Here is a 27,527-nt window from a genome sequence, read left to right as displayed (position 1 = left end):
CATATTCTTCGACTCTAAATATAAAACGTATAGCCAGTTTATATGCAGAATTTATATAATTTATTTGAAGTCATTAATTCCTTTTGGTTTGTATTATATTAAGTAATCATAACTACATCTGAAATATGCTTTTAAGTTATAACATTGTCAAGTTTCTAAGTTAAAACCTAGAATTTCTAACGTTGTCAGTTACCTATCCAGGTGACTGAGTTTTCTAATAGTGGTCCAGGATAAAATAAAGTTTTAAGATGATCTTTAAAATATGCATAGATTTTTTCAAGAGTTAAAATGTTAAATACATTTTAATATCCATATTAAACCCTTAATTCAGGAAAAATGTGAATAATACCAAACCAAAGCTATATTAATGTTATACATTTTAGAAAACTAGCCAAATATTGAATTAATAAATAATGTCACTTGGACCAAATCATACTGAACCTTTAAAATCTGTGGACAATTAAAATATTTTGTCACTCAAATGAAATGATTAATGCCTTTCTTACCTCATCTATTATTCAGGTGAGATTTGGATAGCCATCTTTGCCATAGCAATATCTTACCAAATGCAATCTGATTTTAATTTTAATTTTTTTCCTAAGAAAACACTTCATTAAAGAATGCAAGTAACATTATTTTTTCAAACTCCCAGTTACAGCCATAATGCCCCAAATATAGGAAGGTGGGAGTAAAATATTCCATGAAAGGGAAAAGTGTAATGAAATAAAAGATTGATGTTTTCACTAGATGATTTTTTTTTTAATCCCATTGGACTTACACAAGTTTTTGCAGAATTGTAGAGAATCTTGGCTGTTTAACATATTTACTTGCTCAAAGGGAACCCTTCTGTTGAGCATTGTACATGAAACCTTAACCATATCATATAATTTTCCTAATAATTATAACATTGTCCATGAATTAGTTAATAAACATGTATTTCTAGCCTATAGAAAGCTATAGTACAATTTTGTTCAAAGTCAGTGAAACTTGATCCCTGACTGGCTCTGACTTGGGAGTCTATCTTAAAACACAAGGTTTGCTTAACAGTGACCTTTTCAGAAATTTCCTATAAGCTATCAGAGCAGGTATTTATGAACAGATGATTCACATGATAAACATTTATTGAACTTTTTCTATACAGCTGGTGTCAGGTGAGGCACTAGATATGTTGAGGAAAGATCTGTCCTTCCCTGATGAAGTTTCCACTTTACAAATCAGCCTCTGAACAAGTAATCACACAAATAACACTTATCCTTTGTAGTTATAATTGTGAACTAAAACTGGAGGATATATGAAGAGAGTATAACAGGAACACTGATGTTTATTTGGAAGTATGAGGAAGTAAATTTGAGGGACCCACTGATGTGACCAGCTGGAGGTTGGGCAAAAGCATTTCAGGAAGAGGGAATTACTGCGTGGGTTTCCTGAGGCAGGAAAGAGCTATGTCCACTTGAAAGCCCAAGAGCAGGATCAATAAATAGAGCTGTGAGAGGGATGAGGCTAGAGTTACATCGAAGCCAGAATAGGCCTGGTGGTGCAGGGCCTACTTCGCAAGTATAATGGAGGCTATTGGAAGCTGGATTAATATTTCACACTTCTGCCCTATCCAAGTAAATTAGCTGTAGCAAGTTTCACCATCCTCCTTGGGTCCTAAAAGGAGCAAATCTAAGATGCAGAAGGCAGGGAAATACAGCTAATAATTATACTTTGGGTTATTAGTAGTTAGGACAGAGTTGGTGAATGCTCATTTCCAGTCACAGGAGTGGAGGATGGACAGAGATTTTGCATTTGAGATGTAGTGTTTAAGTAAGAGTTTTTTTCCACAAGAATGATTATATTTGTGTGGTGACACACTGCTTTACTGCTCCAGGTTAGGCAACTTAGGTGTACATCTAGATTAAAAGTCGAGCCTACAAACTGGTATTTTAAACTATAATTCTTAAGGTTAGAAGCAAGCATATTTTCTAATAAGTTTCCCTGTTGCCATGGGAAAAAGCTGCTTATAAACACTAAGAACAGCCTGGGAGCTCATTCTTCTAAACAGATTGAAGACAGATGCTAACATGCCAGCAAAAGCTGAGCACAAATCCAACATCATTCAGTACATCAAATATTTACATAGATGTCATTTAAATGAGCTGCTGGTTATATTAAGTGAATATCCAACATAATTTCTGGGTTTATGGCAAGCAATAGGAAATTCAATTATTTTCTATTAAAAATGTTTTGTCTTGAATGAGATTATGGTCCTTTGATTATCTGATACTCATAGGAGCACTGGTCCAGAAGGTTTAGTTTCTACAAGATAAAAGTTTGCTGTAAGACATAATGTTCCAAATTTAATGCAGAAAAGGTCATGCCTCAGTTACTTTTAAAAGTATCTTTTTTATTGGTATCAGTTTAGTAAATTTCTGATACTAGAAATAATATAGCTTGCATATATTTGAGATACATTTAATTCAAGTGTTTTTTCTCTGCAAAACAACATTAGTCTTTATAACTTTGTGCTTTGATCTTTATATTTCAAAGGTATTTGGGAGGGCTTAGACTTTTTTCACCTTACGTATTAGCCATGAGCATTTTAAAAACTAACTTTAGCAGAGAAAAATGTATCCCAATAAATTAATTGGTGTCATTCTTCCATGTCCAGCCCTGTTTGTGAACTTATATAATTTTCAAGTCATAATTATGGCAGAAACATTCAGCCTCTCTTACCTTTTGTGTGGCTTAATGAAATAACTTTGATTTTGAATTCAAACTGAATTTGAACTCTGACACTCTCCTTAACTATATGTGTGATCATCAATAAGTTATTAAATCACTCTGAGGCTTAAATTTTTTTTTAACATTAAGATAGTAATAATAACCTACCTGAAAGAGTTGTTGTGGGAACTAAATAGCCTAGGGCCAACCTGGGCCATTACAGACACAATAAACTGTGGCTATTATCGTCAACAATAATGGAGACATCTGCATCTTAAACTCCCTGTGATTTTATGCACAAACACCTAAGGCTGTTTGAGAATCATTGTTCTAGAGTTACCATGTGATTTATATGATAGTCAGAAAAGCATTTAACAGATAATGAGAATGAAAAGAAACTGGATCTCATGTACACTGTGGTAAGAGTGTAAATGGTAACGCAATTCTGGAAAACAGTTTAGCATTCCTTTAGAAACTAACATATACTTACATACACCTTGCAAATACACTCCTAAGTACTTATCCTAGAGAAATGAAAACTTATGCTCACAAAAATGACTGTACACAAATGTTCATAATGAATGTCCTTCAACATGTAAATACATAAACAAACTGTGGTATATCCATACAATGAGATACTACTTAGCAATAAAAAGCAACAAACTACTGCTATTTGAAACAACTTCTGGTAGATCTCAAGGACATTATGCTGAATTTTAAAACGCCAATCTTAAAGAGTTTACATACTGTAATATTTCATTTATATAATGTTCTCAAAGAGAAAAAGTTATAGTGGTCAGTGATTGCCAGGAGTTAGGATTGAGAGAGGATATAATTATTAAGGGGTAATATTAAGCAGTTTCTTTGTGGTGATGGAATAGTTCTGTTTCCAGATTGTGGAGACGCTTACTCAAAGCTACCTTTGTGTTGAAATTTCACAGAAGCATACACTAACACACACACAGAGTGCACGTAAAAACTGGTGAAATCTGTATAAGGTCTATATTTTAGTATCATACCAATGTTTTTAGTTTCCTGGTTCTGACAATGTTTTATGGATATGTAAGAGATTATTATTATTATAGATGAAGTGTACACGAGTGTATGCAGGGACTCTCAGTATTATTTTTGCAAATTCTTTTGATTCTTCAACTATTTTAAGTTATTTTCTATAAAGCATTTAACTATGTGAACACAGCGTCCAGCGCTTTAGTTTCATTTGCTTCAATGTCATCTCTTATAGCCTTGGGAACAATTCTGAGGTTTTTTAGCACTGTAAACATTAACTTGATTTTTTAAAGAATAATTAGGAGTTATAATTGAATTATAATAATTTAGAAACATTTAGAAGAAAATGTTTATTTTTAAAAATGCTACTTTTAGTTTGTACATTTTAACTTGTACATTTTTATTAATAAAGACAAAACTGTGTGTTTATTTGCAACTGAAATTGGCTATAAATATAAGGATACTAAAATTAAAACTGAGACAAATTATTTTTTATTAATTATACTCTGATGTCTAAAATATACAAGATACTACTCTGCCAATAAATTATTTATCAACGTAAAATGAATACTTTATGTTCCTCTTTTTGTTCCTTGATATAATGAATTTTTCTCAGGATTACCACCATTTCAAATATTGAAAATTACTAGTAAACTTTAAACAGGAAGAGATGCTGACTATAAAATATGCCCTTAATGTATACAATGAATTATTTTTGAAATACAAATCAGAATTGATGACCAGCATCCTGATGATGATAATGGTGACAATGAATTATGTAAATCTAATACTTTATCTATATCTACATCATCAGTATCTATCTGTCTTAGTTTGGTTTCCAGAGAAGCAAACTTTAAGACAAGGATTCAAATGCAAGTAGTTATTTTGGAATGTCATTGTTGGAATTAACACCAGAGGAATGGGAAGCAAGACAGAGAAGACAGCCAGTTAAGGGTTTACTTGCAAGCAAGTTATTATTAAGGGTAAATGGAACTGAATCCTGCTAGAGAAATCTGGGACCCAGTACAAAACGTGTGCCTCAGTTATCCCACCTGAGCAGGAAGGAGATGGATGTTTATATATCAGTTCCCATCAGTCTTTGGTTAAAGCCGCTTCTGGGAAGAAAGTGCTCCAGTTTGTCCCACAGGTAATAAAGTAGCCATGTAACCAGAAAAAGCCCTCAGACAAAGAAAAGTGCTGACAGTTGATGGTGGGCACACATGTAGAAATTAAAGTGTGGAGATTTTGATAGGTCCCTGACAGCATCTGTTACATATCCCCCATATTACTCTGTATATATTAGTTATTTAACAAGTACTTGTTGAATTAATGAATATATTATTTAAGCTTGCAGACTGATACACTTTTCTTTTTTAATCACAGAACTTACAGTACTTTAAGTTTAATGTAATTTGCTATATCTATTTTTTAGATGATGTGACCTTTTTTCAAATACACTGCAGATTAAATTGTATCTGTTGTTTTAGTCAATCAACAAATAATTTTTCATTACTTGATACTGTAGGGAATAAAGTTGAGAAATATGCTTTCCATTAACAAGAAACATTTAAAACATTCAGAAAGAAATAGGTAAATCAATAGGAGTCGACAGGTCTCACGTATTCATATCTGCTTAGAGCTCAAATGGTGTAATACTCCATGTGAAAATGAATTTTCCACCCATCTGTTAGATTCAGTGGGTTAAGGACATAGTAAGGTTATAGTATTCCCAGAGCTAGGGCTAGTGCTTTTTACCAAAAGTCAGGCTGCATAAGTCAAGTTCATCCTTTTGAAAGAATAAATTGTCAATGATCTGAAATTTAATATCAATGGCTCTTCTTTGAAATACAAAGATTTCATAGTTATTTGAAACAATAAAGACGTTGTTTTATTTTTTTTAAATACCCACAAGTAATAACTGAAACTCAGTGTTAGACTATGCCAATTAGTAAGTGAAAAGGAGCTTATCAAAGGTAGGCCAGAACCTTGTATGTAAGAAAATGAGGTACAGAAATTGGCATTTGTGCACATCTATCAATCTATAAATATCTGTAATAAAAAGAAAGTCATAGTGTATTTTCTGATAACATAGAAATCTTACATAAGAAAAGTCTAATGTGACTGAATCATGACTCTAGGAATGAGGAAAGAGGCACAAAGGAAAATTAATGCAAAGATAGAGTGTCCCTCCACCCCCTTTCACTTCCCGTTATATATAATGATCACCTTCAAGTGTACATAAAGTGGACAGGAGGAAAGCTGGACTTAATTTATACAGAACAGAATGGTGCCTTTTGAATCTACATTATTTTTCCTAAGAAAATTAGATTTTGAAATAAAATTTGACAATCTAGCTAAAACTTCTGAAAGTCAGGTAAGTCAAAAAAAAACTTTAAAAATCAAATTAATGTGAAAAGATGAGAAAACAAAACTGCCTAAATTTCTAGTGGGAAAATGGTCAATTACATCAACTCGTCATATTTAAGTGTTCAGTTTGGCAAAGCACATGTAAAAGTGAAAGGAGACTTTGATAAATTACTATAGAAAATGTAATGGATCATACTTTGATTTAACTGGGATTTATTGTATCTTCAGTGATAATCCAATATTCATATTTTAATTTGTAGGTATGATCAGGACATACCTTTTTTAAGCCTTTCATTTTCTATGAAAGAAAAAGACAAGACACAGAATTTAAAGACAACTTATTCCTGGAATGCTTGGCCTGAGAAGATGAATAGAATGTCTTTTGATTTTTCAGCAGTGTTATTTTAACATTCTCATGTAGGTCATTACTTATTCCAGAGTTGGATCAATCAAAGGAAGGTGAATCAGCAAGGTGCAAAAGAGGAAGCCACCTTGAAATGGATTAAGTGAAATAATTGTGCGAACATATGGCCTGGAAATTAAATTGATTCAGCTAAACAAGTTATATTAAATAGATCAGGTAATTTTCAGGCATCTGGTCATGTGATCACAATTTAAAGCAATTACACAATCTGAGACTTGGAGAAACAGAGAGGGGACTACTAGTCTATAGTTTACAAAGACAGAGAACACAAAATAAAATTGAAGTTGTTAGTGATGTTTTATGAGTTTGCCCTTTACAAAAGGGTGCGTATAAGGAGAAGATCCTTGATGAAAGGAACCAAAGAGGTTTTCTGAATAAAATTTATCAGACATCTAAATTGTTAACCATTTATTCATTTATTAACTCACTTAAAAAAACAAATACTTATTAAGCACTGGCTCTCTTTAGGCTCTTTGTAAAATGTCCTAGTCTTCAAATTTCCTACTCTAGAGTGATGAATTAAAATATTGTATGAATTTATATGTACGTAGAGCAGAAAAATAGATGCTTTTTTTTTTTTTTTTTTTCCGGTACACGGGCCTCTCACTGTTGCAGCCTCTCCGGTTGGGGAGCACAGGCTCCAGACGCACAGGCTCAGCGGCCATGGCTCACGGGCCCAGCCGCTCCACGGCATGTGGGATCCGCCTGGACCGGGGCACGAACCCGTGTCCCCTGCATCGGCTGGCAGACTCTCAACCACTGCGCCACCAGGGAAGCCCTAGATGCTTTTTTAACTGATAAACTTTTTTGCTGCAAAGGCTCCTTTGCCATTAAGATATTTTTTCTTGGTCTTGTCTTATGTTTGAGCTCAATGTAAAATACGTATTTAGACATCACCTCTCTTCATTTGGCCTACTGTTTCCAAATATATAGTTATTTCAAAATTACAAGAATGCAGCTGTTAGATGACTTACAAGCATAGAAAATGTGCATTATATATGCCATGAATGGCTATTGATTTAACTTTTCAAAATTCAATACATAGTAAGACTTTTCATATTTGGTATGAAAATAAGTAACTTTTAAAAGTATTTTTTGTTAAGCTACATAATTAGCTTATGTATAATTTTTATGCACTGAGTTATATGAATCATAATTATCATGTATTCTTTTTTTAAGACTGTTAAAAATTGAGACTGTAATTATGCCTGTATAAGAACTATTTTAATCTCTCTTTTTTTAAAATTTTTATTGGAGTATAGTTGATTTAAAACGTTGTGTTAGTTTCTGCTGTAGAGCAAAGTGAATCAGTTATACATATACATATACCCACTCTTTTTTAAATTCTTTTCCCATAGAGATCATTACAGAGTATTAAGAAGAGTTCCCTGTTCTATACAGTAGGTCCTTATTATTTATCTATTTTATACATAGTAATGTGTATATGTCAATCCCAGTCTCCCAATTTATCCCTCCCCCATTTTAATCTCTTAATCATAAAGTCATTTGAGTGGATGAGATGTCATATTAGATCTAATATATAGAGTCTAGACATGCTGTCTTGAACACTTAAGAAATTCATCCATGTGAAATTTTTCAAGGTTTATTCATAATAAAATACTGTTTAATTCTTGGTGATAATACAGTCCCATGGTTACAATGGATATGAGGCAAACAGTATGACATTTCCTAATTGTAAAAGGCAATTTTGTTGGTTTGGGTTTACATAAAATTAACTCATTGATAAGAAAGAACTTTAATCATACTAAGCAATGACAGGTACTAACATTTTGTAAAGAGCCTCATATTTTATAAAATGTCCTCTCATATGTATTCTCATTGGACCTTAAAACAAGCAGATGATAAAACTATAATAGTTCGCATACAGATGAAAAACTGCTGAGAAATCCTTGATTTTCCCAAGGATGCAAAAATAAACAGAACAGATAGGATAGAAATAAAGATGCCACTACAGTTTGAAGAATGTATTGGAGAAGGTATGACAGAGACTAGACAGAGTCCAGTTGAGAGACCAGTTGAGTGGCTATTATTATATATTTCAGGGTTTCCCTGGTGGCGCAGTGGTTGGGAGTCCGCCTGCCGATGCAGGGCACACGGGTTCGTGCCCCGGTCTGGGAAGATCCCACGTGCCACGGAGCGGCTAGGCCCGTGAGCCATGGCCGCTGAGCCTGCGCGTCCGGAGCCTGTGCTCCGCAACAGGAGAGGCCACAACAGTGAGAGGCCCACGTACCGCAAAAAAAAGAATGCCTCTATATATTTTAGATAGAGATGATGAAATCCATAATAGAGATAGTGGCCATGGGATGAAGGGAAGTGGATGAATTTCAAAGATATTCATGAGAATTGAGTGGTTGGATGAATATATTAGGTAGAACCATATGAAAATGCCAATATTTAACTATTTTGACAAATAAAAACAACTTTATATTGTTTAATCTCACAGAAGTTAAGCATAAAGGAGTCATCATACAAGACTCTCAGGACTTATAACTGACTAGCTGAATGGTTGGTGAAATCATTTATTATGATAGCAAGCACAGGACAGGGAAGAAAAAAACTTTGTTTTCTGGGCCTACAGAATCTGAAATGTCTTTGAGAAAATACATTGTAATATTGAGTGAGAGTAATTAGATAAGTAGATAGGGGATTCAAAAGAATGACTGCATCAGCAGTAAACAGCATTTAGATGTACATCAAAATCATGAGAGTTGGGGCTTCCCTGGTGGCGCAGTGGTTGAGAGTCCGCCTGCCGATGCAGGGCACATGGGTTCGTGTCCCGGTGCGGGAGGATCCCACATGCCGCAGAGCGGCTGGGCCCGTGAGCCATGGCCACTGAGCCTGCGCGTCCGGAGCCTGTGCTCCACAACAGGAAAGGCCACCACAGTGACAGGCCCGCGTACCGCAAAAAAAAAAAAAAAAAAAAACATGAGAGTTGAACAACAGTTTGAAGGGAACATATATGAACTGAAAAAAAAAAAAGGAGTAAGAAAAAATTCAGAAGAGAGAGGAAAGAGGACTAAAAGACACTGAGAAGGAATAGTCAGAGATCAATAGATATTTGTCTCAGAAAACCAAGAAGAGAAGTTCACAAAAAGGAGTGGTCCTTCTGTGTAACATTCTACTGGAAATGGTAACCAGTGAAATAAGGTAAGAAGAGAAAAGGCACACAGACTGGAAAGGAAGAAATGAAAAACTTCACTGATTGCATGATCATCTGCACTGAAAATCCCAAAGAATCTTCAGAAAAGGTAGTAGAACTTAAAGTGAGTTTAGCCTGATATGAGGGTACAAGATCAATATTTTCAAAGAAATCAATCATATTTTTACATATAAGCAATGGACAGTTGGAAATTGAAATTATAAAAAGTACCACTTATAATTACACTGAAAATACCAAGTACTTAGGTACACAGCTTAAAAAAAAAACCTATGTGCAATATCTACGGAAAACTACAAAACACCAACTAAAAATATAAACTAAAGAAATGGAAATATATACTGCATTCACTGGTTGGAATACGTAATATTGTTAAGATGCCAATTTTCCCCAAACTGCTCTATTAAATGCAACTTCAATCAAAATACTAGTAGTGGTTTTTTTTACACGAGTTGATACTAAAATAAAAGTCAACACACTTCTGAAAGAGATCAACAAAGTCAGAGCACTCATATTGCTTGATTTCAGGATAAATAATAAAGCCACAGTAACCAAGACAGTATTGGGAAAAGGCATATAAATCAATACAATAGGAAAGCCCAGAAATAGACCCACACAAATACAGTTGATTGTTTTTTCCAAAGGGTAAGGTAGACTTTTTGACAAACAGTTATAAAAATACTGAATATTCATATGCCAAAAATTAAACCTTGACCCATACCACACACCAAAAAAAAGAAGCCCCCCAAATTATCATAGAACTAAAAGTAAAATTTTAATCTATACAATGTCTAGAAGATAACATACGGGAAATAAAATTAGGTAAAGATTCCTTAGCTATGACACCAAAAGCAGAATCCATAAAAGAAAAAATTAACACCCAGACTTCATCAAAAGTAGAATCTTCTACTCTTAGAAACACTGTTAGAATAATAAAAAAATAATGAGCCACAGATTGGGAGAAAATATTTACAAATATTATATCTGACAGAGGACTTTTATCCTAAGTATATTAAGAACTCTCAAAACTCTAGTAAAAAAGCAAACAACCCAAATTTTTAAATGAGCAAGCATGTGAACAAATGTTTCAGTAAGAAGACATTCAGATGGCAAATAAGCACATGGAAGTAAGTAAATTACTTTTAGGGAAACGCAAATTAAAACCACAATGTTATACCATTACACACCTATTAGACTGAGAAAAATAAGACAAAAACGAACCTAACAATGCCAAATAATAGCTAAGATATGGAGCTAGGATACTGGAACTCCCCTAATATGCTGGCAGTAGTGCAGAAAGTATACCCAAGTTGGAAACAGTCTGAAAGTTTCTCATAAAATTAAACATACACTTAGCATATGACCCAGCTATCCCACCTATAAGCATTTACCCAAAACATATGAATACTTACTCTCACACAAATATCTGTATCTAAAAGTTCATACAGAATTAATTGTGAATTTCCCCAAACTGGAAACAATCCAAATATCCTTAAATTGGTGTATGGTTAAACTCTGGTATAGTCATACAGTGAATACTACTCAGCAGTAAAAAGAGTGAACTACTGATACACACACCATATGATGGTGAACTGCATATCAAATGCATTTTCATGTTAATTTAAAGAAGCTGGGTTGAAAAGACAACATATTGTATGACTCCATTTATATAACATTTTGGAAAAATCAAAATTATAAGACAGAAAACAGATCACTGGTTGTCAGAGGTTTGAGCAGGGGGAGAGGCTGGTTACAGGGGCACAGGGACAATTTTGGAGACAACGGATCTATTCTGTATATTGACTTTAATGGTGGTTATATAATTGTATGCATTTGTCACATTCGGAACTGTACACTAAAATGGTCAGTTTTACTGTGTGTAAATTATACCTTAACAAACAATGGGGAAAAATGATCAAGCAATTTTTAACACTTCTGAGACATTATGTAAGAAAAGAACAACACCCTGTCTATTGGACTCAGGAGCAGGAATGTCCTTGTTGAGACAAATTTTTTTTTTTTTTTTTTTTTTTGCGGTACGCGGGCCTCTCACTGTTGTGGCCTCTCCCGCTGCACAGCACAGGCTCCGGACTGATGCGCAGGCTCAGCGGCCATGGCTCAGGGGCCCAGCCACTCCGCGGCATGTGGGATCTTCCCGGACCGGGGCACGAACCCGAGTCCCCTACATCGGCAGGACTCTCAACCGCTGCGCCACCAGGGAAGCCCGAGTTGAGACAAATTTTGAAGTACCATGGAAAGCACAGTCAGTTTGTGGTTGTTCAGGAAGCCAAGCAACTGCACCCAGTAAAGGAGCAACAGCCAGTGCAGTTGACAATTCTCTCAGGAAACTTGAATTTAAGAGAGAGAGAAGGTGTTATGTAGAGTGTGACTTCAAATTGGGTGAGAATTGAAATTTGAACATTTGCCTGTATATAGGGAAAAGACAATAGAGCAGGAGGTAGAAGATACCAGGAGAAGAGGGAAAATTAACAGTACAAGGTATGTGAGGAGACAGGAGCGGATGAGTTGAAACACAGAATCAGAGCAGTAAGCAGATAAAGAAAGGCATCATTCCTATCTTAACTGGAAAAAGATACCGGTGTGAATATGTAAAATTTTGACATAGGGTGGCAGAAAGCTGAGGGAGTTTCTAAATTATACCTGCTATTTTTCTCTGTGAGTAAACATGGAAACTGAAAAATATCTCTGTATAGTGCTGTAAGCCCCCTTGAAGCTGGAGAAAATCTGATACCATTAAAACAGTATTCTGTTAGTTTTTTGTTTTGTTTCTAAAAACACTGATCAACCCAGATTAAGTTGAGTAGATGAACAGTTGAACTCATCCAAGTTCTCGTATTTTTTTCAGAATGGTGAATTAGAAAAACAAATGAGGCATAGGAACTGAGGATGTTTCCAAAACACACAGGTATTTTACCTGTTTAAGAAAGCAAGTAAAAGTATGGAGAAGAAAAGCAGTCAAGGGATTGTTGATCTTAATGAAGCTGAACCACCGTGGTAGGTGTGACACAGAAAAAAATAACAAAAACTTGCTATGAAAGCTATCATCAGATAGTAGAATTTCAGGGCTTATAGATTTCCTAAGTGGAATGAGTAAGGATAAATTCATCATGTGACATTGGTGAGGGAAACTGATGTTGAAAAGAGGTCATATCACATGATATGAACTGTTAAGACACTGTAGGTTTTCCAGAGTCATATTTAAAACTGAGAACACTGGAGTGATTTAAAAAATTAATTGTAGAATAGGTACCAAAATATTCATTGAATGAGAAAGAATGACTATAAAATTGATAATGAGCAATTGTATAGAGAACTAGATTGCTGAGTTTTATAGCTCTGAAAGGAGCAAGAGTTCAAGTGAGGATATAAGAATGAAGGTATTGAGTGGCTCTGGTGAGTGAGGAGGATTCTTAAGCTACTACCCACTCCTCAGCTATGAGGACCACAGGGAAAGGCAAGTTTTTCTTAATTATGTGATGGAGAAAATGTCCTGAGGGGGTCAGGATTCAGTTAAAGTAAGGTCCATATACTCTTTTTATAGGTAGAATTCATGTCTCATGAAAAAAGTAGTCCTAGTACACAGCAGAAAGGATGCTTTTTTAGTGTGTTTTCTGTGTGTTGGGGGGTGGGAGGTACCTTTGAAGAGGCAAGGGACAGTGGAAAGCTGCGTTAGAAGAAGTATGGAGATGTCATTCCTAAAGAAGACTGATAGCTAGTGGGAATTATTATTGGATAGTAACCAAAACTGATAGGTACAGAAGCACGTTCTTCATGTTATTTCTTAATGACTCTGTATTAACGCATCCTTGGATTTCACAAAAAAGTAAAAGGGATTAGACCAGATAGTACCATATTGAGAAATAGCAAATGTAGAGCATACATGCTGCTCCTACACACTTCTGAGCCCATGGCAGGCATGACTAATTGATTATGGCACCCTTTCCTACCAATACCAGATTCAGTTCAAAATGCCTTCTCAAGTTACCTATCCAGGTAATCATTTCCAAATGGCCAAAAATACCACAGTAATTAAATCTACTTTTTAAATCCTTGTCATATTTTTCCACAATTGTTTTCTTATTTAACTTTTCATATGGGACCCCTGTTCTCCACATTCCAGAAAGAAGAGAGATCAGCATTCCTCCCTTCCATTAGGTATTTTTACTCTCAAAAAAAAAAAGGGGGACTCCAATCACTATTCTCACCTACTTCTCTCCGAAATAGAGGTTCTTGGGCTTCCCTGGTGGCGCAGTGGTTGAGAGTCCGCCTGCAGATGCAGGGCACACGGGTTCGTGCCCCGGTCTGGGAAGATCCCACATGCCGCGAAGCGGCTGGGCCCGTGAGCCATGGCCGCTGAGCCTGTGCATCCGGAGCCTGTGCTCCACAACGGGAGAGGCCACAACAGTGAGAGGCCCGCGTACAGCTAAAAAAAAAAAAAAAAAAAAAGAAAGAGGTTCTTTAAGGAGTTTCTTGAAGTCTTTCCGGATTTTAAAGGGAAATTTATTATACTTTAGTAGAAATTATAGTTGATTCCCAAAATTGATATTCTTGCTCTGTTTTACAGAGAAAAATAAGTTTACGTTATTTCATTTTTTTTACTTCTTGATCTCTTATTAAAGTGTTCAGGACAAAACAAGCAAAGCCCTTTCCTTCAGTGAAGTCACATTCAAAATCTTTAGAGAACATTTATAAAATTGAGCCCTTCCATGTCATACTTAACATGTTACGCATTACACTTAACAGTTCAGTTGACAGACCAGAGTGAGTGCCAAGTTTTACCTCATACTGGCTGTGTACTTTGGGCGAAGTCACTAACCATTCTTTGCTTTGTCTCCGTCTGTTAACTGCAACAATGGGTGGGGGAAGGGCAATGATGACACCCACCTCATAGTGTTGCTGTGATCACTAAATGGGAGAATAAGTACTTAGAACAGTTCCTGCCTCAGTAATAGTAATAGGAACCTCAGTGGGGAAGAAGATGGAAACTGTCTTCATTCAAGGGACAAGGAGGCTTATGTTGAGCCTAGAAAAGAGATGATTTAGAGGAGGAGTTATCTACCTTTTATACGGAATGATGGGCTAAATAAAGTTACACAGAACTGTAGCTTGGCTCTCCTTATATAAAAATATCTAATAATTAGAACTGCCTAAAATTGGATGCTGTGTCTCAGGATTGGTAAATTGCTTGTTGGTGGAGCATGAAAAGCAGAGGCTGAATGAATCATCATCATGAGTGTTGTGAACTGAGTTTATATAGATGTTTGACTAGAAGATATCTAAGATCTTTACACTCAAATGCAGTGTTTATTGTATCATAAGTAAGAATTACTCTGAGATTGTTTAGCTCTAATATGTCAGCTTAAAAAGAAAAAAGAAAAAGAAAGATTTCAAGGATAATTGGTTATTTGATGAAGTTGAATTTAGGAGTTAAAATTTAAAGGTTATGTTGAATGGAAATCATAGTCCTTTTTTTTTTTTTTTGCGGTACGCGGGCCTCTCACTGCCGTGGCCCCTCCCGCTGCGGAGCACAGGCTCCGGACGCGCAGGCTCAGCGGCCATGGCTCACGGGCACAGCCACTCCACGGCATGTGGGATCTTCCCAGACCGGTGCACGAACCCGTGTGCCCTGCATCTGCAGGCGGACTCTCAACCACTGCGCCACCGGGAAAGCCCTCATAGTTCTTTTTAAAAATTGAGGACAGTAATTAAAATCATATAGTCTTCTCTCGGTATCCACGGGGCAATGGTTCCAAAAGCCCTCCCATAGCAAAATACAAGGATGCTCAAGTCCCTCAGTCAGCCCTCCATACCTGAGGGCTCTGCATTCTGCAGATTCAACCAACCGAGGATCATAAACATCATACAGGATTCCTGCTTGTTTGAATCCATGGATGCAAAACCACGGATCCTGAGGGCTGACTGTGCTATAAAAAGTTTAGAAGGAGTGGATGGGCACTAAATTTTAAGCCTTAAATATACAATACATATTTCGTATAACTTTGAGTCATCATGAAAATCTTACGTGATTGGCATTTTACAAGTGACAAAACTGAGTCTCAGGAGATGTATTTACCTAAGATTGGCAAAGAGCTGGGACGCAGACACAGATCTCTGCCAAAGTTTATGCTTCATAGCACTACTGCACACTCATGAATATGAACATGCACACGTCATTTATTTTGTTGTATATAATAACTGAGTAGCAGTTTCTAAAGACTATGAATTATCTCCATATATATTAATAATAGCATATACTTCACAATATATATACACACTGTAATGAAGCATGAAATATAATCTACTCAGCCTCCTAAAAGTATCCTCTTGTTCAAGGTTAACATGATAAACTATAACTAGTGTTAGTAAAACAGGAAAGACTACTATATATATTATTATATAAAGACTACTACTATATAGTAGTCTTTATTATATAAAGACTACTATATATATTATTGAACCATCTTACCAGTGACTTTCTATATGGCATAGAATTCTTCTACTATTGTTGATGATTCAAAATATAACAAAATTTTTAAGGGAAGAGTTTGGCTTTATCTTCAAGAATAGTGGAAGTATTGATAACTGCATCCAATTTATTGGGGAAATATAACTGAAGACATCACATCTTGGAAAGGGAACTGGAAAAATTATTTTCAAAATAAAACAATTTTCCTGAACTCTAAGCACATTGATACTTTCACATGAAGAAAATGTATAAATTCAGTTTTATTTTCTATCACCTCTTTTACTCTCTCCCTGACAAAACAAACATTTTAAAAACTCTCTTAAGTGGATTTGTAGAATGAAAAAAGTGAGATACAGATTTAATATAGTAATGTATTAAAATAGGCTTGTGAGTGACAACTAGGTTTAGGAGAACAACTTCTATATGGTATTTTATTGTCAACTAGAAGCTGAAACATAGCACCCAATTCATCCTTGAAAATGTCTCCTAAGCCAAATTAAAACAGCATACACTTATAAAACACACTGCGTTTTGATTCTACAGATATATAAGTAATTCTAGGTGATGAATGAGATTTGAATACAAAATATAAAAAGAATAAAGCCATTTCTATATGGTAGATACTTTCCAGAAATCCTTAGAAACAAGACTTAATAATTAGGCAATTAGAAACTCAAACCATAATTCTGGCCAACTGTAGCCTAACTGCTGGATTTGTTTGTTTTTATCCTTTATGATATATAAATTGGATAACCTAATATCTACCTACAGATAGAGATGTAATGTGTACATACTAATGTAAGTGTGCATACTAATATAGAGTGTACATACACACATGCACACAAACATATCTTCACTTTATACAGTATCTATCCTAATACATATATACATCTATACACATATATATGCACACATACTTATATGTATACAAGTGTCTGTGTGTATGCATGTATATATGTATGATTGGACAGCCAATGTGAGATATATTAAAAATATTGAGAGAAATTAAAAGTATTGTAAGTTTTATAGTTCTTGGCCTGAGGATTTAATCTGATGATCATTTTAGATTGGCAAGATTTTTACCTTTGTTAATGGAAAGTCTTCTAATTCACTGAGTACTGAATAATTTTATCATGTATAGTTCTAACCTAAACATAATTTTTGTCATTTCATGCAGGTGTGTCTCTGTAAAGCACAAAGTAAACTTTCCTCAAATTTATCCATAAAGGTTAACTTTTTTGAGCAAACTTCAGATAAATTGCTTTAATGTGAGTTGCCTAGCAGCAACCGTGCTTTCTCAATTTACTTTTTCCCTAACCTTTCTTCACCATTCAAGAAACAGCATGCTCCTCTTCATCTACTACCCTTAGAATATGAGTAATAAAGAAAATGAGGACAAATTTTTGGTTATTTGAGCCCTTAAGTAGATTTTTGTTAATGTGTGACAGAGATAATATTCATGAACCCAAGTCTTTCAGTTTTAACAGCCAGTCACTTAAGAGAGAAAATTTTTGTTTTGTTTTATCCATTCCAAAAGTTTATCTTTACATATAAAGGACAAAGTTTGAGGACTCTTGAGTAAACCACTTATATCAGGGGTCAGTCAGCAAACTTTTTCTGTAAAGGACCAAACAGTAAATATTGTAGGCCTTAGGAGTTGATGATCTCTGTCTCAATTACTCAATTCTGCTATTGTAGCTTGAAAGCAGCCATAGACAATAAGTAAATGAGTAAGTGTAGCTGTGTACTAAAAAAACTTTATGGACACTGAATTTTGAAATATATGTACTTGTCCTATGTCATGAATTATTCTTTTTAAAATTTTATCTTTCTGACCATGTGAAAATATAAACCCTTTCTTAACTTGAGGACTGTACAAAAACAGGCAGCAGATGGATTTTGCCCATGGACCACAGTTTGCCAACCCTTTATGGTTTATAGTGTATACTGTAAATTATAAAGAAGAGAGGGTGACATAAACAACATATCTTCCCCAAACTAAGTAAGAATTCTGGAGTTAGGTCGTCTACACTCTTCATTAGAAAGTTCCCAGGTGCTAGAGGGTTAGCCTCAATGATAGAGTTGTAACAGAAACCTAAATTAATTTGAGTAGACTGCCTGAACAGAAGGGATTATATTTTAGTCTGCTCAGGATATAGTCTGAAAAACCTCATCTCAGAAAAAAAGCCCATACTTTCACTATTGGAAAACCCACTTATACACCACAAAAAACACAGAAATGTGATTGAGATCAAGATGTTAGACCTAAAAGGCTAAGGTAAGACACAATACAGAGTCCTCAGACCCTAGTGCTGGGGTTCATCAGGGGATACCAGCAAGTGATGGTGGGGACCAGGGAGTCAAACTACACCTCCGTGGAGTTTGTGAAGCAAAGCAAAAGATTCAGAAGTTACCCCATGCCATCTCCAGCTTGTTGCCAGAATGACATAGCCCACCTTTAGAAGAGACCAAAAGGAATTTTGAAAAGACTGAGTAGTAACCCAAAAAAGACTGAGTTGTAACTTAGTTAAGTGGTCACTTGCCTAAGATGGATAAAGTTATCTCTAATAAGTGAAAATGTGGACTTGTAAAAAATGAATTCAGTTATAAGAAAATGAATAAATTTCTTCTTTGCCTATCTGAGCCTATCTGGAGCCTACCTGGGAAAATCTAAGAACGTTTAAGCTTATGCTAATTAAGTAAATCAACACACCATAATACTTAATGTCAAATATGGATAATCTTGATTATTCTAATCATCATTTGTACTGACTTAGATGGTAAAGCATTAACTTCTCATAAAAATTTTTTGAGGAATATGCCAAAATTATAATGACAGGTGAATAGGTTTGTGCTCTAAAAACATAGGCTTGATCAGTTAAAACAACTGTGATCAAATCAACTGTTTCAAATTGAAGGTACCTGTGCTAGATTGAATTATTCTCTCTCACCACCACCACCCCACCCCACCCTCCCCCTGCCAAATATCTACACTCTAAACAATGGAAACTGTAAATGTTACCTCATTTGGAAACAAAACAAAAACTTTATAGATGCGATTCATTCAGGATCTTGAGATGGAGAGATTATCCTGGATTATCCTGGTGGGCCCTAAAAGCCATCATAACTGGGTTTATATGACAGATGCAGAGGGATATATGACAACAGACAAGGAGAAGACAACATGATTAAAGAGGCAGGTATTGAAGTGATACAACCACAAGCCAAGGAATGTTGGTAGCCAACAGAAGCTAGAAAAGGAAACAACAGATTCTTGCCCAGAGCTTCTAGAGGGAGTCCTCCCAACACCTTGATTTCAGCATAGTGAAATTGATTTCTGATATCTGGCCTGGAGAATTTTGAGAAATAAATGTTTGCTGTTTTAAGCCACCAAGTATGTGGTATTTTGTTACATAAGTCATAGGAAACAAACACAGCACTCAAGCACTAAGAAAGCCCAGCCTTATTTGAGGAAATGGTTATATGTTACTTTTCACATCTCTACTTTGTTTTCTATCACCAAACACTGAAGGAAGGGATATATAGGTGACTTATTACTCAGTGTCGGGATCGATATTAAAAAGTTTGTCTCTTTTGTTTTAACATTTTTAGTTGTAAAATATTTTCTTTTATCAAGTGATTTATTGTAAATTTAGATAGCTAATTAGAAAATTCTTATTCTAATCTCAATTTTGCTTTCCAGTAATCTCCTTCAGCTGGTCCTAGTTGTGCTCTTTCAAGCAAACCCAAATGGCTTTAATGTATCTATTAAATCACAAAACGTTAATGTATTTTTTAAAAATCATGTTAGGGACTTCCCTGGTGGTGCAGTGGTTAAGACTCCACCTACCAATGCAGGAGACATGGGTTCGAGTCCCGGTCTGGGAAGATCCCACATACTTCAGAGCAACTAAGCGCATGTGCCACAACTACTGAGCCTGTGCTCTGGAGCCCGTGGGCCACAACTACTGAGCCTGTGCACCTAGAGCCCGTGCTCCACAACAAGAGAAGCACAGCAATGAGAAGCCCGCACACCGCAACGAAGCGTAGCCCCGCTCGCCACAACTAGAGAAAGCCCCCGCACAGCAATGAAGACCCAAAGCAGCTAAAAATAAATTAATTTTTAAAAATACCATGTTAATCCCCAGACCTCTCACATCTGTACCCTAGAGTATCCTACCCTAGCCTAGAAATATTCTCTAAGCAACATTTCCTTATTTCCTCTAGTTTTCATGTAACAATGATTTCTGTAAGCCTCCTTCTCAAAATTCCAGGAAAACAGTAGAAACTATCAAACAGATGATAATAGTTCATTTCTTGTGAGATTATCACATGTTAAGACACTGTACTAATGGCATTATCCCAAATATTGCTGTCCTATTTTATCAAGGAGGAAACTAACTTTAGGAGACTTGAAATTATTTGTCCAATATATTTAGTAAATGGTTGAAATCAAGATTTGAATTCATGGGGCTTCCCTGGTGGCACAGTGGTTGAGGGTCTGCCTGCCGATGCGGGGGACGCGGGTTCGTGCCCCTGTCTGGCGGGATCCCGCGTGCCGCGGAGCGGCTGGGCCCGTGAGCCATGGCCGCTGGGCCCGCGCGTCCGGAGCCTGTGCTCCGCAGCGGGAGGGGCCGCAGCGGTGCGAGGCCCGCGTGCCGCAAGAAGGAAAAAAAAAAGATTTGAATTCATATTTCAAAACACAAAAATATATCTCCTTAACCACCAAGCTACATGGCAACCAATGGTTTCTTATTTGGGAAAGCCCCTCTCCAATGTTGCCTTCACAAATATTCCTAGTATTTAACTTAAGATTACAGTAGAGTGATGTGAGTGGTAGAAGAACCTTACCTGAGGGGAATGCTCCAAGTTTTCAATTAACAGAATTCACTTTAACTTTTTACACAGCTATGATAGTAATTAGCTTCTGCTGAGCTTATGGTTAACTAAAAACTTCCATTTTTTAAAGAGGAATACTTATTAAATCAGGTCCCCTGTTTTATGTTTGTGGAAATGCTTTCCTAAAACTATATATAACTTTGGATTCTATAAATTTAAGTGCCTAGGTTCAGAGAATGGATTAACTATAATCCTTGATTCACAACATTTTCTCATTATTAATTAGTTAGCTACTTTTAATAATGTACTACACAACTGTGAACATACTCTGTAACACAAAATCATGTGTTTGTCATTTCCTTGTTTTCTTTTTAATATAGTTTTGTTGCATTTACATGTATCCCTTGTCTTCTTGTTTCTATTGTATTTCAAATTTTTAAGTTTTATAAAAGGTATCATGCTATATCTAGTTGTTTGAGACTTTGTCATTTAATATTACATTGCTAAGATTCACCTACTGCTGATATGGCTTATTTAATTTCTCTGCTGGAAATAATACCTTGTGTAAATATTGTAGTAAAGTTATCTATTCTCCCATTGGTGGTTGTGTGGACTAAAAATGTGTTCATGATTGTGTTGTTGTTTTTGTTGGTTTATCATTGTTTAGGGTGATGAACAAACAGCTCTTAATTTTAATATAAAGCTTTAATTTTAAATAAAACCTGAACAACACAGGTTTGAATTGCGGGGCTCCACGTCTACACTTTTTTTTTTCAATAAATATATTAGGAAAGATTTTTTGAGATTTGCAACAATTTTAAAAAGCTCACAGACAAACTGCAGAGCCTGGAAATGTCGAAAAAATTAAGAAAAAGTTAGGTACATCAAGAACTCATAAAATATATGTAGCTATTAGTCTATTCTATCATTTACTACCATAAAATATACACCAATCTTCTATAAAGTTAAAATTTGTCAAAATGTATGCACACAAACACAGGCCGTACACGGCCTCACTTGCGGTCGAGAGAGAAGTGTAAACAAATGTAAAGGTGCAGAATTAAGTCATAACTGCATAAAATTAACAGTAGTACATACCGTAGTCCTGTGATAATTTCATAGCCACCTCCCGTCGCTACGGTGTGGAGCTCCACTGCTGTAAGCCTCGGGTTCAAACGCCAGAGACGCCAATCGTCCCCACCTGAGCAAGTGCGTCTCTCCGGTAAATCTCGTATCGCGGGAATGTGATCGCTCGCGGTTCTCGCGTAATTTCCATCGTGTTCAGCGAAATACCTTAAACCTTGAATAACACCATAGGACCCATACAGAGTTCCGGTAATGATGCTGAACGTGCTCCCAAGAAGCAGAGAAAAGTCATAACATTACAAGAAAAAGCTGAATTGCTTGATATGTATCGTAGATTGAGGTCTGCAGCTGTGGTTGCCACCGTTTCAAGATAAGTGAATCCTGTGTAAGGACCATTGTAAAAAAAAGAAAAGCAAATTCATGAAGCCATCCCTGCAGCTACACCAGCAGGCACGAAAACCTTGCACTTTTTGCAAAATACTTTTTTATCGCATATTGAAAATACAGCTTTTATGTGTTTGCCAGATTGCTATAAGAAAGGATACCTATAGACTCTAATATGATTGGAGAAAAATCAAAGTCAGTATATGACAAAGTAAAAGACAGGTAAAGGATATAAAGCTGGAGAATTTAATGCCAGCTAAAGATGGTTTGATAACTTTAGAAAAAAAGATTTTGCTTAAAAAATGTCAAGATAACAAGAGAAGCAGCTTCTGGTGACCAAGAAACTTTTTCTACATTGGTTCTATTGACGCTTTGTCCCTGAAGTCAGGAAATGGACCTTGCCAGTAAGGAACTGTCTTTTAAAGTCCTTTTGATATTGGGCAATGTCCCTGTCCACCCAGAACTATACAATGTGGCAGAAAGGTTCTGATTATTCAATCCACTCTTGACTTCTTTTACAACATGAACCCTTCTATGATAGTGAAACTAAAGCAAATTGTAGAAGGATTGGTACTGTATAGAAACCTTTTTTAGAGAACTGAAAAAGCAAAAAGTCAGACAGAAATTATGACGTATTTCCATATAGTCTGCCTGCCTCTCTTGTCTCCCCTTCCACCTCCTCCACCTCTTGTGACTGCCACCCCTGAGTCAGTAAGACCAACCTTTCCTCCTTCTTCTCCTTAGCCTACTCAATGTGAAGACAGCAAAGAGGAAGACCATTATGATGATAGATTTCCACTTAATGAATAGTGAATAATCATCATGCATACATTTAATGAACTTATCTGTTGTGTACATGTGTATCTTCATGTGAAAATCTAATAACTGTACAGCAAGAACTGTATGAGACATGTTTGTGGTCAACATTATCATCATCCCTAAAGTGTTCATTGTGTAGTATATATTACAATATATCGTGTTCAAAACTTGTATTGAAGTGGATAGCCTATCCTTACATAGACATAAGGTAAGTGATATACAACATAAAATTAATAATGGGTTAGTTTTCTTACTGTTTCATATCTTCGCTTTCAATGAAATAATTACATTACTGTTCAGTATGCCTCTCTCTCTCTTATAGAAACTGTGTATCAGCCTACCATCGCAGGTGTTTTGTTTTTGTTTTTGTTTTTGTTTTGCGGTACGCGGGCCTCTCACTGCTGCGGCCTCGCCTGTTGCAGAGCACAGGCTCCGGACGCGCAGGCTCAGCGGCCATGGCTCACGGGCCTAGCCGCTCCGTGGCATGTGGGATCTTCCCGGACCAGGGCACGAACCCGTGTCCCCTGCATCGGCAGGCGGACTCTCAACCACTGCGCCACCAGGGAAGCCCCAACGCAGGTGTTTTTAATGTTAACATGTTTCCAGTACTGTATTATGAATAACTGTAATACTGTATGCCATGAAAATTTCAAAACCATTCATTAGTGTATAGTGGAGCCATTATCGATTACACTAGGCTACCATAAAGCAACCATATTGCTGCTTCTTCATTATTAATGCATGAATCTATACCTATACCTATAAATAAATATGAATATCTTTTTCGCTTTTTTTATTTTTGAGGTCCAGTGTTACTAAAATGCCTAACAGCTACAGTGTTTTGTTTGTATCATGAGACAGTATTGATCTAAGTACCAACATTCCATCATCTTGTAAACAGATGACATAAACTTAAATACAGTAAGGTACTGTAAGTGTATTTTCTCTTATGATTTTCTTAGTAACATTTTCTTCTCTCTAGCTTACTTTTTTGTAAGAATACAGTATATAATATACAAAATATGTGTTAATCAACTGTATTATTGGTAAGGCTTCTGGTCAACAGTAAGCTATTAAAAGTTAAGTTTTAAGGAAATTTACAGTCATAAGCAGATTTTCAACTGTGCAGGCGGTTAGTGCCTCTAACCCCTACATTATTCAAGGGTTATATTTTTCTTTTATTTAAGAACTTTCTCCCGACCAAGTTCTAAATGATATTTATCTATATTTTCTATTATGAGTCTGAAGTTTTCTTTCACATGTAACATAGTGCACTAAGTTTTTATATGAAATAAAGATTCAATTTTGTCTTTTTCCTTAGATATAACCATTTTTCCACCTCCACAGAATGGTCTCTCCTTTTTTCCCTGATGGAAGAAGCACCTTTGTGAGACATCAAAGTTCTAATTTTGCAGAAGTCTTTTTGGGGCTCTTTATTCTATTTCACTGGTCAATTAGTTCAACTCTATGTCAACAATATACTCTCTCAATTACTACAGCTTCATAATAAGTCATTATATCATTTTGGAAATTTTTTTTTATAAAAAGGTAATTTTGTATAAATTACTAGTCTTCAAAAATATCCCCCTTTCCCCTCCTTTTATACAAATATAATATTTGACTTCATAGCCCTCTATCATTTAGGCAGACACATGTGATAAATTCTAGCTAATGAAATTTTATTTGAAATCACGTGTGTCACTTCCAGACAGAGATAACAAAATGACCATTCTGCAATCTCTCTTTTCCCTTTTCACAATGTCCAATTAACTCTATGTTTCAAACAGACAGTATGACAAAGGCCCAAACAGCCTACATTTCTCTATGGGACATGTAGGTGAATGAAAACTACATTTTGTGTAAATAAGATATTTATGTTCTGAAGTTGCTTGTCACTACATTTTGTAATGAAGTTATACAATGAATTCAAACCCTTAGTCATTTAACTATGTATATAAAAAAAAACACTCCTTTTTTTCTTTTTTTTTTTGGTAAATATCCCTACACACTGGCACTAACATGGGTTAGGATACAAGATTTCTTTCTGTCTGTGTTGTTTATTTATATACCAGCAGGTTAAAATTATCCTCCCTACCTAGTATCTTCAACTTGAGCAAATTCTTGTTTGAGAAATAAAATTGTAAGAGAGCATGAGACCCCAGATGGAGAAATTGAGAATCTGATTCTTTCCACATAAAGTACCAATACGTCTCTTGCCTGGCAAGAGTTTTACTTTCTAAAAATATGAAGTTGAATGTTCTAAGAAATATGGGCTTTGTTCTTAAGCAAGAATCCCAAAAAGTAGGAAAAGAGGAAAAGAAGAAATTTTCAGTAGTGGAAGATTAAAATGTGTCACAAGGAAAAGACTAGTATTATGTAAGGTTTTGCCCTGCATAGACATTAAGATGCTTATTTTGACTTTCTTTGTCTGTACTGAGTCACTTGTAAAACTATGGATGAGATTTAACAAGGAAGTGGAAAGTGTATTTTGTGAGCTAACACTCTAGAAAAAAGTAGAGTAGGAGTCAAACTTTGAGCTGCATCATGGAATTAAAAAATTCACATGATTGACATAGTTTAGATAGGTACCTTAGCAACTAAACTGGTACAGTATAGGTATTTACCATGTATTTTGGCTTTTTATATTGAATGCTTTTGGACTTATGAATAGCTATCTATTCATAATGCAATACTGTCATTACTGACAATTCACTTTTGTGATGAAACTACACTAATTTTACAGTAGAGAAACCTTTTTTTGTTTTCAACTGTTCACTCACTTGAAACTTTTCTGCACTTCAGGACTTTTACTATAAAAATCCTATTGCCATAATACTTGCCTGCAGCTGGATACTTAAGTTATCACACTAAAGATTGATTTAAATTGAGTGTAATTATCTGCCTAGAATCTTTTTAAAAAAATTTCCCCTTCTTTAACCATTAATTTTCTAAACCATAATTATCCACAATAATTTTAGTTGGTGGTCTTGACTTAGTGTCTATTAAAATAAAATCTATATACTGGTTAATTTAATTTGACTAAAAGAGAATCTCATGCCTAGTCACTAACATAGTGAGCAATTTTGTGAATTTTAAATGGGGTCTCTTAACTTGTACAGCTGGCAGATGTGCTTGACTCACCCATATTAAAATGTTGCTAAAATTCTTATATTCACCCAATAGCTTGGCACTTTAAAAAATGTAAATGAGAATCCACTCTTCACCTATCAGTTTGAAAAAGATGAAGTTAGAAAATACACAGTGTTAACAAGGGTGTAAAACATCAGGCACTTTCGTACTTAATGTGGCAGGTGTTAATTGGGGCAATGTTTTGAGGATGATTTAATCATATACTTAAAAACCTTTAATCATCAAATCATTGACCAGTAATTTCATTTCCAGAAATTAATCCAACATATTTTCTCCTTTAAGTGTTCAAAAGTATGCACACAATGATTCATTTTTGGAAGTGTCAATAATAAATCTCCTTAATGGCACAATGAGAGGGCAGCAAATCCACACAATGTAGTATTATCTTACTCTTTAGTTATTCAAAAGAAAGCAAGACAACATATGTGTTGATGTATACAATCTCTACAAAAATAAATTACAATAAACACTGCACTCTGCTTTGATCTGTGTATTTTAAAGAGCCTTTTGTGTATGTGTGATATGCACAAATATTTATGTGTGATTGCATATGTAGATAATTTTTGAAATATATAAATATAATTTTTAACAGTGGTTGCCATTCGTTGTGTGGATTTGGAATCTGAGCAAGGAGAACTTATTCTTTATACTGTTAGATTTTTCTTTAACCATATACATGTATTACTTTTCATTTTAAAAATCATTATGCGAGTAAAACAAAGGGAGAGCTCATTTAGTTTTTCAAGAATGCAGCCCTGACTTCCGGGAAGATGGCAGAAGAGTAAGACGCGGAGATCACCTTCCTCTCCACAGATACACCAGAAATACATCTACGCGTGGAGCAACTCCTACAAAACACCTACTGAACGCTGGCAGAAGACCTCAGACCTCCCAAAAGGCAAGGAACCCCCCACGTACCTGGTTAGGGCAAAAGAAAAAACTAAACAGAGACAAAAGGATAGGGACGGGTCCTGCACCAGCGGGAGAGAGCTGTGAAGGAGGAAAAGTGTCCACACACTAGGAAGCCCCTTCGCGGGTGGAGACTTCGGGAGGCGGAGTGGGGGAGCTTGGGAGCCGCGGAG

At 35.7% G+C, this 27,527-nt stretch overlaps 1 pseudogene; it reads right to left on the bottom strand.

Moving 5' to 3' along the window:
- Positions 1–15,055: 15,055 nt before the first annotated feature.
- The window catches only part of LOC117311883 (pre-B-cell leukemia transcription factor 1-like), a 122,637-nt pseudogene continuing 110,165 nt past the window's right edge, over positions 15,056–27,527 (bottom strand).

This window comes from Tursiops truncatus, chromosome 3 (assembly GCF_011762595.2).
Source record: "Tursiops truncatus isolate mTurTru1 chromosome 3, mTurTru1.mat.Y, whole genome shotgun sequence".
Lineage (NCBI taxonomy): Eukaryota > Metazoa > Chordata > Mammalia > Artiodactyla > Delphinidae > Tursiops > Tursiops truncatus.
This window is presented reverse-complemented; position numbering and strand designations above follow the sequence as displayed.